This window comes from Bufo gargarizans, chromosome 3 (genome assembly GCF_014858855.1).
Source record: "Bufo gargarizans isolate SCDJY-AF-19 chromosome 3, ASM1485885v1, whole genome shotgun sequence".
Taxonomy (NCBI): Eukaryota; Metazoa; Chordata; class Amphibia; order Anura; family Bufonidae; genus Bufo; species Bufo gargarizans.
The window spans coordinates 125,398,884-125,412,542 of NC_058082.1; the positions used below are offsets into that span (position 1 = coordinate 125,398,884).

General features: G+C 46.0%; 1 protein-coding gene across 3 annotated transcripts in view; it reads right to left on the minus strand.

The window, feature by feature from the left end:
• LACC1 (laccase domain containing 1) overlaps positions 1–13,009 on the minus strand; it is a 56,289-nt gene extending 43,280 nt beyond the window's left edge. For 2 of the 3 annotated variants that reach the window (XM_044286014.1, XM_044286016.1), the window contains exon 1: positions 12,950–13,009. The gene's annotated coding sequence lies outside the window, so the exon portion shown is untranslated. Of the gene's footprint in view, positions 1–8,738; positions 8,870–12,949 lie in introns of those variants that run through there. The other variant, XM_044286015.1, reaches the window with a different exon arrangement.
• Between the last annotated feature and the right edge of the window lie 650 nt (positions 13,010–13,659).

Genomic DNA, 13,659 nt, shown 5'->3' on the forward strand with positions numbered 1-13,659 from the left:
CATTATTTATGGCCCAGATTCTGTAGTTTACAGAAACACCCCATATGTGGCCGTAAACTACTGTACGGCCACACAGCAGGGCGTAGAGTGAGAGGTGCGCCGTTTGGTTTTTGGAAGGCAGATTTTGCTGGACTGGTTTTTTGACACCATGTCCCATTTGAAGCCCCTGATGCACCCCTAGAGTAGAAACTCCATAAAAGTGACCCCATCTAAGAAACTACACCCCTCAAGGTATTCAAAACTGATTTTACAAACTTTGTTAACCCTTTAGGTGTTGCACAAGATTTAATGGAAAATAGAGATACAATTTCAAAATTTCACTTTTTTGGAAGATTTTCCATTTTAATATTTTTTTTCCAATTACAAAGCAAGGGTTAACAGCCAAACAAAACTCATTATTTATGGCCCTGATTCTGTAGTTTACAGAAACACCCCATATGTGTTCGTAAACCGCTGTACGGGCAAACGGCAGGGCGCAGAAGGAAAGGAATGCCATACGGTTTTTGGAAGGCAGATTTTGCTGGACAGTTTTTTTTTTTGACACCATGTCCCATTTGAAGCCCCTCTGATGCACCCCCAGAGTATAAACTCCAAAAAAGTGACCCCATTTTAGAAACTAGGGGATAGGGTGGCAGTTTTGTTGGTACTAGTTTAGGGTACATATGTTTTTTGGTTGCTCTATATTACACTTTTATATGTGGCAAGGTAATAAGAAATAGATTTTTTGGCACTTTTTTTATTTTTGTTATTTACAACATTCATCTGACAGGTTAGATCATGTGGTAATTTTATAGAGCAGGTTGTCACGGACGCGGCGATACCTAATATGTATACAATTTTTTTTATTTATGTAAGTTTTACACAATGACTTCATTTTTAAAACAAAAAAATGTTTTAGTGTCTCCATAGTCTAAGAACCATAGTTTTTTCAATTTTGGGCGATTATTTTAAGTAGGGTCTCATTTTTTGCGGGATGAGATGACGGTTTGATTGGCCCTATTTTGGGGTGCACATGACTTTTTAATCGCTTGCTATTACACTTTATTGTGACGTAAGATGACAAAATGGCTTTTTTTACACCGTTTTTATTTTTATTTTTTTACGGTGGTCACCTGAGGGGTTAGGTCATGTCATATTTTTATAGAGCCGGTCGATACGGACGCGGCGATACCTAATATGTATACTTTGTTTTATTTATTTAAGTTTTACACAATGATTTTATTTTTGAAGCAAAAAAATCATGTTTTAGTGTTTCCATAGTCTGAGAGCCATAGTTTTTTCAGTTTTTTGGCAATTATTTTGGGTAGGGTATGATTTTTGTGGGATGAGATGACGGTTTGATTGGTACTATTTTGGCGTACATGCGACTTTTTTGATCACTTTTATTACCTTTTTGGGAAGTAAGGTGGGCAAAATTTCAATTTCCTAATAGTTTTTTTTTTTTTTTTATGGCGTTCACCGTGCGGGGAAAGTAACATGACCGTTTTATAGATCAGGTCATTACGGACGCGGCGATACCAAACATGTGTAGGGAATTTTATTTTTTTCATTTTTATTCAGTGATAAATGTGTTTTTTTGATTTTTACTTTTTTTTCACTTTTTTTTTGACCCAGACCCACTTGGTTCTTGAAGATCCAGTGGGTCTGATGTCTGTATAATACAGTACAGTACAATATATATTGTACAGTACTGTATTTTACTTACACTTTGTCTGAACAGATCTATGCTTTCAGCACAGATCTGTTCAGAACCATGGACAGCAGGATGCCTGAGACGGCGTCCTGTTGCCATGGGAACCTTCCCCGTCTGCTCAGTAGTGGTCAGAACTGCGCAGACGGGGAAGGGTAAGGACAGGGCTTCGGGGGGCTGCCTGGGAGCTCTCTCCCTCTCCATTCGGGGGGGCTGCAAAGACACTGCAGCCCCCCGATGGGAGAGGGAGGGAGCTACTTCTTACTGTTAACTTTTTCCATACAGCGGTCCGTACGGACCGCTGTATGGAAAGGGTTAAACGGCTGACATCGCATCACCGATGTCAGCCGTTTATACCAGGGTGCCAGCAATGTGCTGGCACCCTGGTATACCCACTCTACACCAACGAATTTTCAAGGGGAGGCGGGCGGGGGATCGCGATCCCGCCTGCCGCACCGCCCGCCTCCCGCACCGCCCCCACCGCCCACAACTCCCCCCCCTGCACCACCCGCCGGCCAAAAATCATGCAGGGGTGCAGGGGGGAGGTAAAATCTATATTTGAGGTACACTAAAGTTTCTGATCCCCGCGGTCAGGGACCGCAGGGGTCAGAAACTGCAAAAAGCGCAGCAAACCGCAGGTCTGAATTGACCTGCGGTTTGCGGCGATCGCCGATAGGGGGGGGTCACATGACCCCCCCTGGCGTTGTCACAGGATGCCGGCTGAATGATTTCAGCCGGCATCCCGTTTCCATTAACCCCCACGGCGCCGGAATCTGCATTTAAAGTTAGGACGTACCGGTACGCCCTGAGTCCTTAAGGACTCGGGAAATAGGGCGTACCGATACGCCCTGCGTCCTTAAGGGGTTAATTTATTTGTGCATACACTTACAAAACCTGCGCTACTGTACGTGTGACATGCTTTCAAGCATATATACAATTTAATATCCTCAAGGCGAGCAGTAAGGGATGGGGAAGTGGCCGTGGTGCACGCAGAGGCCAAGGCCCTGGGAGCGGTAAAACTGTGCCTGCTGCCAGAGCACAAGAAACACCCTCATCCACGATACCTAGCTTCATGTCCCAGTTTGCAGGGTGGCGCAGGACACCACTCTCTAAATCACACCAGTGCGACCAGGTGGTCGGTTGGATTGCAGCAGATAATGCTTCCAGTCAGTTAAGCACCACCCTGTCTTCCACAAAGTTCAGTCTCAGTAGCCAAGAGTCTGGTCAACCTGATCCTTCTTCCTCCCACCATGGAGAGTCTTGGCAAACAAGTGATCCCATACTCTGATATTCCGAGGAGCTCTTTTCAGAGCCATTCCTTGATTTGGCCCTCTCGTCAAGCCCGCTTGAAGAGGGACATGAGGAGATCTTGTGCACTGATTCCCAAACTCTTGAGCATCCACAGTCAGAAGAAGATGACGGTGGAGAGCGGCAATTAGTGTTTCACGAGGTGGATGATGATGATGAGACACAGTTGCCAATAAGTCAACCTCAATTAGTCTCTCAAGAGGTTAATGATGAGGATGAGACACAGTTGTCAATAAGTGAGGTTCTTGTTAGGTCAACAAGTCAGGAGGATGACCAGAGTGAGGAAGTGGAAGAGGAGGTGGTGGACGATAAAATCACTGACCCAACCTGGGAATTTGGCAAGCCAAGCAAGGAGAGCAGTACAGAGGGGAAGGGGTCCGCAACATCGCAACAGGCTGAAAGAGGCAGTGGGTGGCAAAAGGGAGAAGGCAGGCCACACCAAACAGGCCCACTACTGTTCCCCGGAGCACCCCCTTGCGGCAATCTCCCTTGCCAAGGGGTAGCTGTTCCGCATTCTGTCGCTTTTTTGAGGAAAGTGTGGACGATAAAAGAATTGTCATTTGCAACCTGTGCCGTACCAAAATGAGCAGAGGTGTGAACACTAGCACAACCTCACCACCACCAGCATGATCCGCCATATGGCATCAAAGCACCCTAATAGGTGGGCCTGGGTCCACAATCAGTGTCTGCAGGTCACACCACTGCCTTCCCCTGTGTTACATGCTGGCCAATCGCCTGTCCAAGACGCAGGCCCGGATGCCTTCTGCACCTGGACCTTCGCAAGCACCATCAGCTAGCCCATCCACTTCTGTGTCCCAGCACAGCGTACAGATGTCCATACTCCAGGCCTTTGAACGAAAGCGCCAATACTCAGCCACCCATGCACCTTTCCAAATTCCTGGCCCTGGAAATGTTGCCATTTAGGCGGAGGTCCCTCATCACTCAGTCCCCAGCCGCCACTATTTTTCCCGGTGTGGCACATGGACACATGGACAAGTGCTTTTGGCCAGGGATGCTACATTTCCCTTACGGCACACTGGGTGAAAGTTGTGTACGCCGTGAGCGAGTCGTACCCTGGGATGGCACAGATGCTAACGACTATATGGGGGAGAAAAAAGAACTGGGTCGCACATCCACAGTGCTTGGCTTTGACCTAAAAAGTGTACAGCCCCCCGTATTGCATGCTGTACAAGAGGCATTAGTGTACATTTTGATCAAAAGGCATAAGCCCACTCACCACGTCAAGGAAGCCTCTATTGAGTGGGACCTACTCTGACAAAAGGGCGCAGCACGGTGCGATGACAAAGCGGCGATATCCTGGTAGGCGGCGGGACCCAGGAGTCAAAGCAGCAACCATGCTGTCTGACGATGCCACCCATGGCACTGGGTCCCACCAACCCACCAGAACAGCACCACAGAAACAAAGGCCACCGCACAGTACTGCACCATGTGAACAGCTGTCTAACACAGCATGTCCATTACTATCAGGAGCTACAGGTCAATGACCACTATATGCAATCCTGTGTGATTAAAACCACCTGTGCCGAATGGGAGGAGTGCTGACACCAGTAATAAAGAAGAAAGATTCAAATAACAATTATATGGGGGAGAAAAAAGAACTGGGTCGCACATCCACAGTGCTTGGCTTTGACCTAAAAAGTGTACAGCCCCCCGTATTGCATGCTGTACAAGAGGCATTAGTGTACATTTTGATCAAAAGGCATAAGCCCACTCACCACGTCAAGGAAGCCTCTATTGAGTGGGACCTACTCTGACAAAAGGGCGCAGCACGGTGCGATGACAAAGCGGCGATATCCTGGTAGGCGGCGGGACCCAGGAGTCAAAGCAGCAACCATGCTGTCTGACGATGCCACCCATGGCACTGGGTCCCACCAACCCACCAGAACAGCACCACAGAAACAAAGGCCACCGCACAGATCAAAATGTACACTAATGCCTCTTGTACAGCATGCAATACGGGGGGCTGTACACTTTTTAGGTCAAAGCCAAGCACTGTGGATGTGCGACCCAGTTCTTTTTTCTCCCCCATATAATTGTTATTTGAATCTTTCTTCTTTATTACTGGTGTCAGCACTCCTCCCATTCGGCACAGGTGGTTTTAATCACACAGGATTGCATATAGTGGTCATTGACCTGTAGCTCCTGATAGTAATGGACATGCTGTGTTAGACAGCTGTTCACATGGTGCAGTACTGTGCGGTGGCCTTTGTTTCTGTGGTGCTGTTCTGGTGGGTTGGTGGGACCCAGTGCCATGGGTGGCATCGTCAGACAGCATGGTTGCTGCTTTGACTCCTGGGTCCCGCCGCCTACCAGGATATCACCGCTTTGTCATCGCACCGTGCTGCGCCCTTTTGTCAGAGTAGGTCCCACTCAATAGAGGCTTCCTTGACGTGGTGAGTGGGCTTATGCCTTTTGATCAAAATGTACACTAATGCCTCTTGTACAGCATGCAATACGGGGGGCTGTACACTTTTTAGGTCAAAGCCAAGCACTGTGGATGTGCGACCCAGTTCTTTTTTCTCCCCCATATAACAGATGCTAACGACGCCAAGGATTGCGGGCCCTACTTCCATCAGGATTTCCGCCACCACCTACATTAGTGGCTGCACCCCCCCCCCCCCTTCTCCTCCTCCACTTCCACCTTTGAATTCTCATCTTGCAGCACCAGTCAGCCATCAGTCAGTAGCTTGAAGCCGTGTAGCACTGCAGTGGGGAAGCAGCAATAGGCCGTGCTAAAACTAATTTGCTTAGGTGACAAACAGCACACCGCCGCAGAGCTGTGGCAGGATATAAAGAACCGGACTGAGCTGTGGCTCTCGCCACTTAACCTACAACCAGGTATGGTTGTGTCTGATAATGGCCGTAACTTGGTGGCGGCTTTGGAGCTCAGCAAGCTCACACACATACCATGCCTAGCCCACGTGTTCAATTTAGTGGTTCAGCGGTTTCTCAAAACCTACCCCAATTTTCCTGAGCTACTGGTGAAGGTGCACCGCGTGTGTGCCCATTTATGAAAGTCATTTACAGCTGCTGCCGGTCTGGCAACACTGCAGCACTTGCAATTACCAGCTCACGACTGTTGTGCGACGTGAGCACCTGCTGGAACTCCACATTCCACATGTTGGCCAGGCTTTATGAGCAGCAGAGGGCAGTAGTGGAATACCAGCGGCAACATGGCCGTCGCCTTTCCAGTCAGCTTTCGCTCTTCACAAGCGACGAGTGGGCATGGATGTCTGACCTCTGTGAGGTATTATGCAACTTTTTGGAATCAACACAGATTATGAGCGGCGATGCCGCTATTATCAGCATAACAATCCCACTTCTGTGTCTACTGAAACGCTTGCTGCTCACAATGAAGGTGGACGCTTTGCATGTGGAAGAGGTGGAAATGGGGGAACACAGTACACAGGGGGATAGCCAGACCACCCTCCATTAGTCTTCTCAACATGAATTGGATGATGAGGAGGAGGAGGAGCAGGAGACGGCTGCCTCCGCTACAGAGGGTAGTACCCATAGCAGGTTTATTCCATCTGTTCAACGTGAATGGGCCGAAGAGAAGGAAGAGGATAAGGAGATTGAGAGTCATTCTCCTAATGAGGACAGCAAAGTCTTGTCTGTTGGGACTCTGGCACACATTGCTGACTTTATGCTATGCTGCCTTTCCTGTGACCCTCGCGTTATATGCATTTTGGCCAACACTGATTACTGGTTGTTCATCCTTCTCGACCCCCGCTACAAAGAGAACTTCTCATCATCTCATTCCTGTGGTGGAGAGGACTAGCAAAATGGCGCAATACCAGAAGGTCCTTGTGGAAACATTGCTCCAAAAATTTCCAGCTGACAACAATGGCGGCATAGTACGCAGTTCCTTGGGCAACCGAGGAGGGGAGGGGAACACACAGCAGTTCCAACAGATGCAGGGCAGCACTCTCGAAGGCCTGGGACAGTTTCATGATACCCGCCACTGCCGCCAGCACCCTCACCCTGATGTGCAGCCTACTGTCACAAGGAGGGAAAAGTTTTAGAAGATGGTGAGGGAGTACGTACTAGACCGTGTCAACGTTCTCTGTGATCCCTCTGTGCCTTACAACTATTGGGTGTCCAAGCTGGACACGTGGCATGAACTGGCACTCTACGCCTTTGAGGTGCTGGCCTGTCCTGCCACCAGTGTTTTGTCAGAGCGGGTATTTAGTGCTGCTGGGGGCATAATAACTGATAAGAGTATCCGACTATCAACTGAAAATGCTGACAGGTTGACGCTTATCAAAATAAACAAGGCCTTGATTGCCCTGACTTCTCTACTCCACCAGAGGAAAGCGGCTGAACATAAAGGCACTTTAAATGTGGCTTTTATGGTGTATTGAATACACTGTATTCCCATGCACCCCTTCCACCACTAAAAAAGGTATGTGGTTCAATCTTCCTTTTCTCCTCCTCCTCCTCCATCATATCAACATGCTTATTAGGCTGCCCTGGCTCCTAATATTTTAGAGGGTCAGCTCCGCAGCAGACCCTCGCCCATAATGTTTTAGATGGTCAGATCAGCAGCAGGCCCTCGCCCTTAATGTTTTATATGGCCAGATCACCAGCAGACCCTCACCCCTAATTTTTTAGATGGCCAGCTCAGCAGCAGACCCTCACCCCTAATTTTTTAGATGGTCAGATCAGCAGCAGGCCCTTGCTCCTAATGTTTTAGAGGGTCACCAGCAGGCCCTTGCTCCTAATATTTTAGATGGTCAGATCAGCAGCAGACCCTCACCCCTAATGTTTTAGATGGCCAGATCAGCAGCAGACCCTCACCCCTAATTTTTTAGATGGCCAGCTCAGCAGCAAACCCTCGCCCCTAATGTTTTAGATGGCCAGATCAGCAGCAGGCCCTCACCCCTAATGTTTTAGAGGGTCAGCTCAGCAGCAGACCCTCACCCGTAATTTTTTAGATGGTCAGATCAGCAGCAGGCCCTCGCTTCTAATGTTTTAGAGGAAAACACCAAAAAAGAAAAAGGCTAGCACAAATAATAATAGATGTAAACTTTATTATAGTCTCAGTACGAGACAAAAAATCCAATAAAATACAAGTTAAGGACAATACAATGGAGAATAGAGAAACTGATTGAAGGTATTCCCACGGGTCAGTACTTGCGACTCAGGCGAATTTGCTCCAATGATGATCTCTTTGAAAAGCGAGCGCAGGAACTGACCAGAAGATTTAGGGAGAGAGGCTACACCGAATCTTCATTGAAGAAAGGTTACTTTAGAGCCAGGCGATCCGGCAGGGATGATCTTCTACAGCAACGGCCTAAGGGGACAAAGAGGTCCCAGAACAGCATGGTACGTTTTATCACCGCCTTTAATTCAGGATATAATGCTGTGTTGAAATTGTTGAGAACACATTGGAACATTCTGTATATGGACCAAATTTTGAAACAACATTTACCTCCTAGACCCTTACCTTCCGACGAGATAGTAATATCCGAGATGCCCTGGTCCACTGCCATTATCAGGTGACCACCCCTCCCAGATTATTTGGGTCCAAGGGCCCCAAATGGGGCTGTGGTCCATGTGGGAACTGTGTGGCATGTGCCAACATTCTTACCACGACCTCTTTTACAGATTCCACCGGCCAAAAGACCTATCAAATTACACATCCGATCACCTGCAACACCATTGGGGTGGTCTATGTTGCGAACTGTCCCTGTGGTCTTCATTATGTGGGGCTTACCTCACGTGAACTGAAGCGCTGGACTAGAGAACATGTTCTGGGGATACAGTCTGCAGCCAATGAGGAGGACGACACCTGTCTCAAGACCATTCCACGCCATTTCAAGATCCATCACGCTTGCGACGGTTCCCTTTTAAAGGTAAAAGGCATAGACAGGGTCTTTGTAGGTAGTAGGGGTGGAAAATGGAAACGTATATTAGCCCAACGCGAGGCTAAATGGATTTTCCAGCTTGACACAGTCACCCCCTATGGCTTGAACGAGGGCCTGAGTTTCGCCCCCTTCTTGTAATAAATCTCCACTATACGTATAGACCGACCACGGAGGCGGTATTCCTGACTCTTATTTATTTATTTTCGGAGTTTTGGTGTTCCTTTGTGAATCGTCTATCTATGTGTGTTTATTTACATGTGTGGATGTTGGTCCGGTCCGGTATACATTCACACATGGCTGCTTTTAGGTTTTATTAATTTGGAGGGATGACCTCTTTGCAGGCTGTATGCCTGTTTGCTTGTCTTTTATTTCAGTTTTTAACTATGGTTTTTCTTTGTCAGCGATTTAGGTGTGGCCGCTTTTTATGCGATCTGATTCTCGATCTGATACCTCACTTTTCTTCCTCTCCCCCCCTCCCCTCTCGTCTGGAGAAGATCCTATGGTGGATTCTATATGTAGGGGCCATGGACCTTTTCTGCCCTCATATTTGCATCCCCTAATATTTGTCAATATTTATACAACTGCTATTTTAGATTTACTATATATATCTTTTATGTTATAGTTTATATGTATTGTAATTGAATGTGTTTGGTGATACCTCATTAGTATTTCTAATCACTACAGACAGTGGTTCTGAATATTGATTGTTTCACTGATTTTCTTATTGCCATTGCACCTACACTTTATCACTCGATCTACTCCCATCTTCATTGCTCTCTGTCTTTATATTCTTTGCGCAGGCGCGGGTACATATCTGTACCTACTGTGTTGTATCATCACTTGTATTATCCGCCGTCTAGCGCTGGCAGCGCTGAGTGCCTTATTGATTACACCTATTCAAAATGTGGTATTTTTCCTATTTCTACGGTTCCTTTACACTCACTCCCCCATTCACTATTCGTTCAAGCACATTTCCTACAGTTTTTTATACAATTCTGTGATTTCACCTCACTGATGCACCCACAGCACTGCACTCGGCGTACCACATGGTCATGTGATTGCTTTTGCGTTCAATGCCAGTGGAACGCACTTCCGGTTTGTTCTATTTTATGCTGTGAAGATAGGAGATGTGCAGCACCTGAAACTACGGATACTGGAAGCCTGTGCTAGCATTTCTCCTGCGGTGTTGCTATCAGTGTGCGAACAGTGGGAGAAGAGGGTTGCATTGACAATCCAACACAATGGGCAGCACATTGAACACATTTTATAAGTGGTCAGAAACTTGTAAATAACTCATGAAAGAATAAAGTTACATTAAAACCAAGCACACTATTGCTTTTCTTGTGAAATTCCCAATAAGTTTGATGTGTCACATGACCCTCTTCCTATTGAAAAAACAAAAGTTGGATTCAAAATGGCGACTTCAAAATGGCCGCCATGGTCACCACCCATCTTGAAAAGTTTCCCCCCTCACATATACTAATGTGCCACAAACAGGAAGTTAATATCACCAACCATTCCCATTTTATTAAGATGTATCCATATAAATGGCCCACCCTGTATATATATATATATATATATATATATATAGTTTTTTTTACGTTTTACTACTTTTGCACAATAAAACCCCCTTTTAAAAAACAGGAAAATGTTTTTGCATCACCACATCCCAAGACCCGTAACTTTTTTAATTTATTTTTTCTACAAAGGTGTGTGAGCGATAGATTTTTTCAGGACACCTTGTAGTTTTCATTGGTATCATTTTGGGGCATTTTTTTATCACTTTTTATTCTGTTTCTTTTTACTTTCTTTTTTTTTATGGAGTTTACCATACAGGATAAATTTAAGATAATTGCGGCGGCGATACCAAAGATGTGACAGAGATTTTATTTTTTCTATTTTCTCTATTGAAGGGCTATTTTTTTTTTTTTTTGTTGGAATTTTTTTATTTAAAGTAGCACTTCCACAAAAATGTTTATTCTCTGACCCGTTAGAAAGGTACATCATGTAAATTGTAGTGAAGGTAATTGTCTTACCAGTAACTGTATTTTTGAGTCATAACCTCCCTTCTGATCTTGAGTTGTGTAATGTGACCAACACTCTGATTTCCAACTGACACAGGACAGGAAGTCAGTTACTTCTCTATTGATTCCTATAAGACTGACATTGAGTCTTCCATAGGAATACATTGAGAAACTGGCTTCCTGTCCACACATAAAATGTTGTGCTATTTGGAAAATCAGAGTGTTGGTTACATAACACAGCTGAGCATCAGAAGGGAGAGGATAGCTCACAAAACACAGTTTCTGGTAAGAAGATTACATTCACTGCAGATTACATCATGTACCTTTCTAACAGAAAATTTTAAATATTGTGGGAGTGCCTGAACTTTTTTAACTATTTAATAGTCCCACAAGGTGACTATAATAATATTTTGATCGCTTCTAAAAATACTTTGCACTATTACTGTAGTGCAATGTATTTTACTGTCAGTGCTATACTGATATTCACCATCAGGCTGTGCCTCACTGGACAAGTTGGAGGCAGGCCTGGGGCCTTCACTAGGCCCTGGACTGCGCGCACTGACATTGGCATCCTGCAACCTCATTCGTGGGATGCTGATGGGAGACAGAGAAGTCCCCTCCCTCTATAACCACTCACATGCCGCAAGTGCTATTGCCCATGGCACATTAGAGGTGAAACGACCCGGATTGGCGCTTCAGTCAGGTGGTCTGGGCGGTTAGATAAGGAGCACAGCTTTCATGTCAGAGCTGACACCCTCGTCTCTGCTGTGTGAGAGCCCAGTGCAGTGCTTGGACTGGGCCGCCGTAAGTCAAAAATATCAGATCATCAGGGATCCGACTCTCTAGACCCTTGCTGATCATCTGTTTGTAAGAGCCGTGGTGTGTGTGTGAGCTCTGTGTCCTCTTCAATGTTTACCCACACAACGTCTATATGGTAGTGACGGTGCAGTGTAAGTATAACTTCCTCTCCCATTCATTGTTCAATGGAATGAGCAGTTGTAATTACACTGCACCACCAGTACAGATGGCGTGCAGGTAAACACTGAAGAGGACACCGCACACTGACGACCCCTTCAGCTGATTGGCGGGGGTGCTGAGAGTTGGATCCGCACTGATCTGGTATTAATGACCTGTCCTGAAGAGCCCCTTTAAATATTAAGCTCTATGTATCCACAGACAATGGTGGTATAATGCTAGTATATGCCACCCAGATCAATCAGATGACCCTCGCTTCCTGGCAGTCATATAGTCAAATATATAGCATTTAAAATCATTGTAGCGACCACTTCGAGAGTTTAAAGTTTTTTTCAGAGATTTTAACACTGATGACCTATCCTCTGGATAGGTCATCAATATCTGATCAGTGGGGGGTCCGACACCTGGGACCCCTGCTGATCAGCTGTTTGAGAAGTCACCAGTACTTCTGTGAGTGCAGCGACAATCTCGCAGCTTTCTCTAGGCCAGTGACGACACATTAATTGGCCACATGGCCTAGATACAGCTCAACCACATCAAAGTCAATGGGGCTGAGCTGCGATACCAAGCAGAGCCGCTATACAATGTACGGTACTGTGCTTGGCAAGCTGCAAGGTAAGTTACTGCAGGATAAAGTTGAAATACAGTATATATGCTCCTAAAACCGTTCATCCAATAGACCCGTATCTGTTTATGTGCGCATTTTAGTTTTGTAGGGATTGCAGCACAAAGTTCACCTGTGGAACACATTTTGATGCATTATTGACGTGCTTACCCTTCTGCGAAGCTTAACTCAATCAATATACACAACTGCAAGAGCAGGTTAGCATAATACAATATCAGGACGTATGTAACTGTATTACTTCCAAATCAACCTGCATCCCCTGTGCACTGTGTATTCTCCCATGCTGGAGAACACTCCGAGGACAGAATAAATATAACCTTGTTGTACAGTTTTATTATAAGATTAAAAATAACTGGGCAGTCGACAGTGCTTACTAATACAATCAAATGACTTCTGCCATAGTAAAGCAAAGTAACGAAAGAGGCGTAGGACTTACCAGTCCCTGACATGCAGATCTGAATCTTTCAGTGAGTGCAGAGCTTACTTCCTTTAAGTATGAGTTCCCAGTGACACTGCATACGTAGAATACAGTCTCCTCCTTCCTTCATGCAATAGCCAACGGCTGCTTGAGAGTTGCTTGTGTAAAATATAATGTTCTCAGGAGTTTCCCATTGTCAAAAAAGAAATGGCAATGTAATTCAGCACAAGAAGTCGTTATCTGGGTCAACACTGCGATCTCTTTAGATACTACACAGAATGTCTCTTCTGAAACTAAGGCATATAGACTGACATGTCTAGATTAACTATTTTAAATCCACAGGATATGCTGTAAATGTCTGATAGTTGGGGCTCCGTATTATCGCTTATCAGGAGAAGGGTATCCAAGCGTCCCCCTTCTGCCAGTTGAGGCAGCCTCCACTAAAAACTTCCAGGCAGAGACTGAAAGAGGGGGCTGCATAAGCTTGGCATGGCTATTTTAGTGGTGCCATTCAAACTCAGTACAGGGGTCAGGTGGGATTCCCACTTAGACATTAATTTAATGTCCACATCATAAGGCTATAGCCACACGTTGAATAAACGCTACATATTTTTCATAGTGGATGTTAGCCCAGCAGTCCGTGCCGGCGCTGCTGCACCTACCCGCGGGCACAGCCGCCGGGCTCGCTCTTTCCCTCTTGCTGCCATGTGCCGTGCTGACAAGCGTGG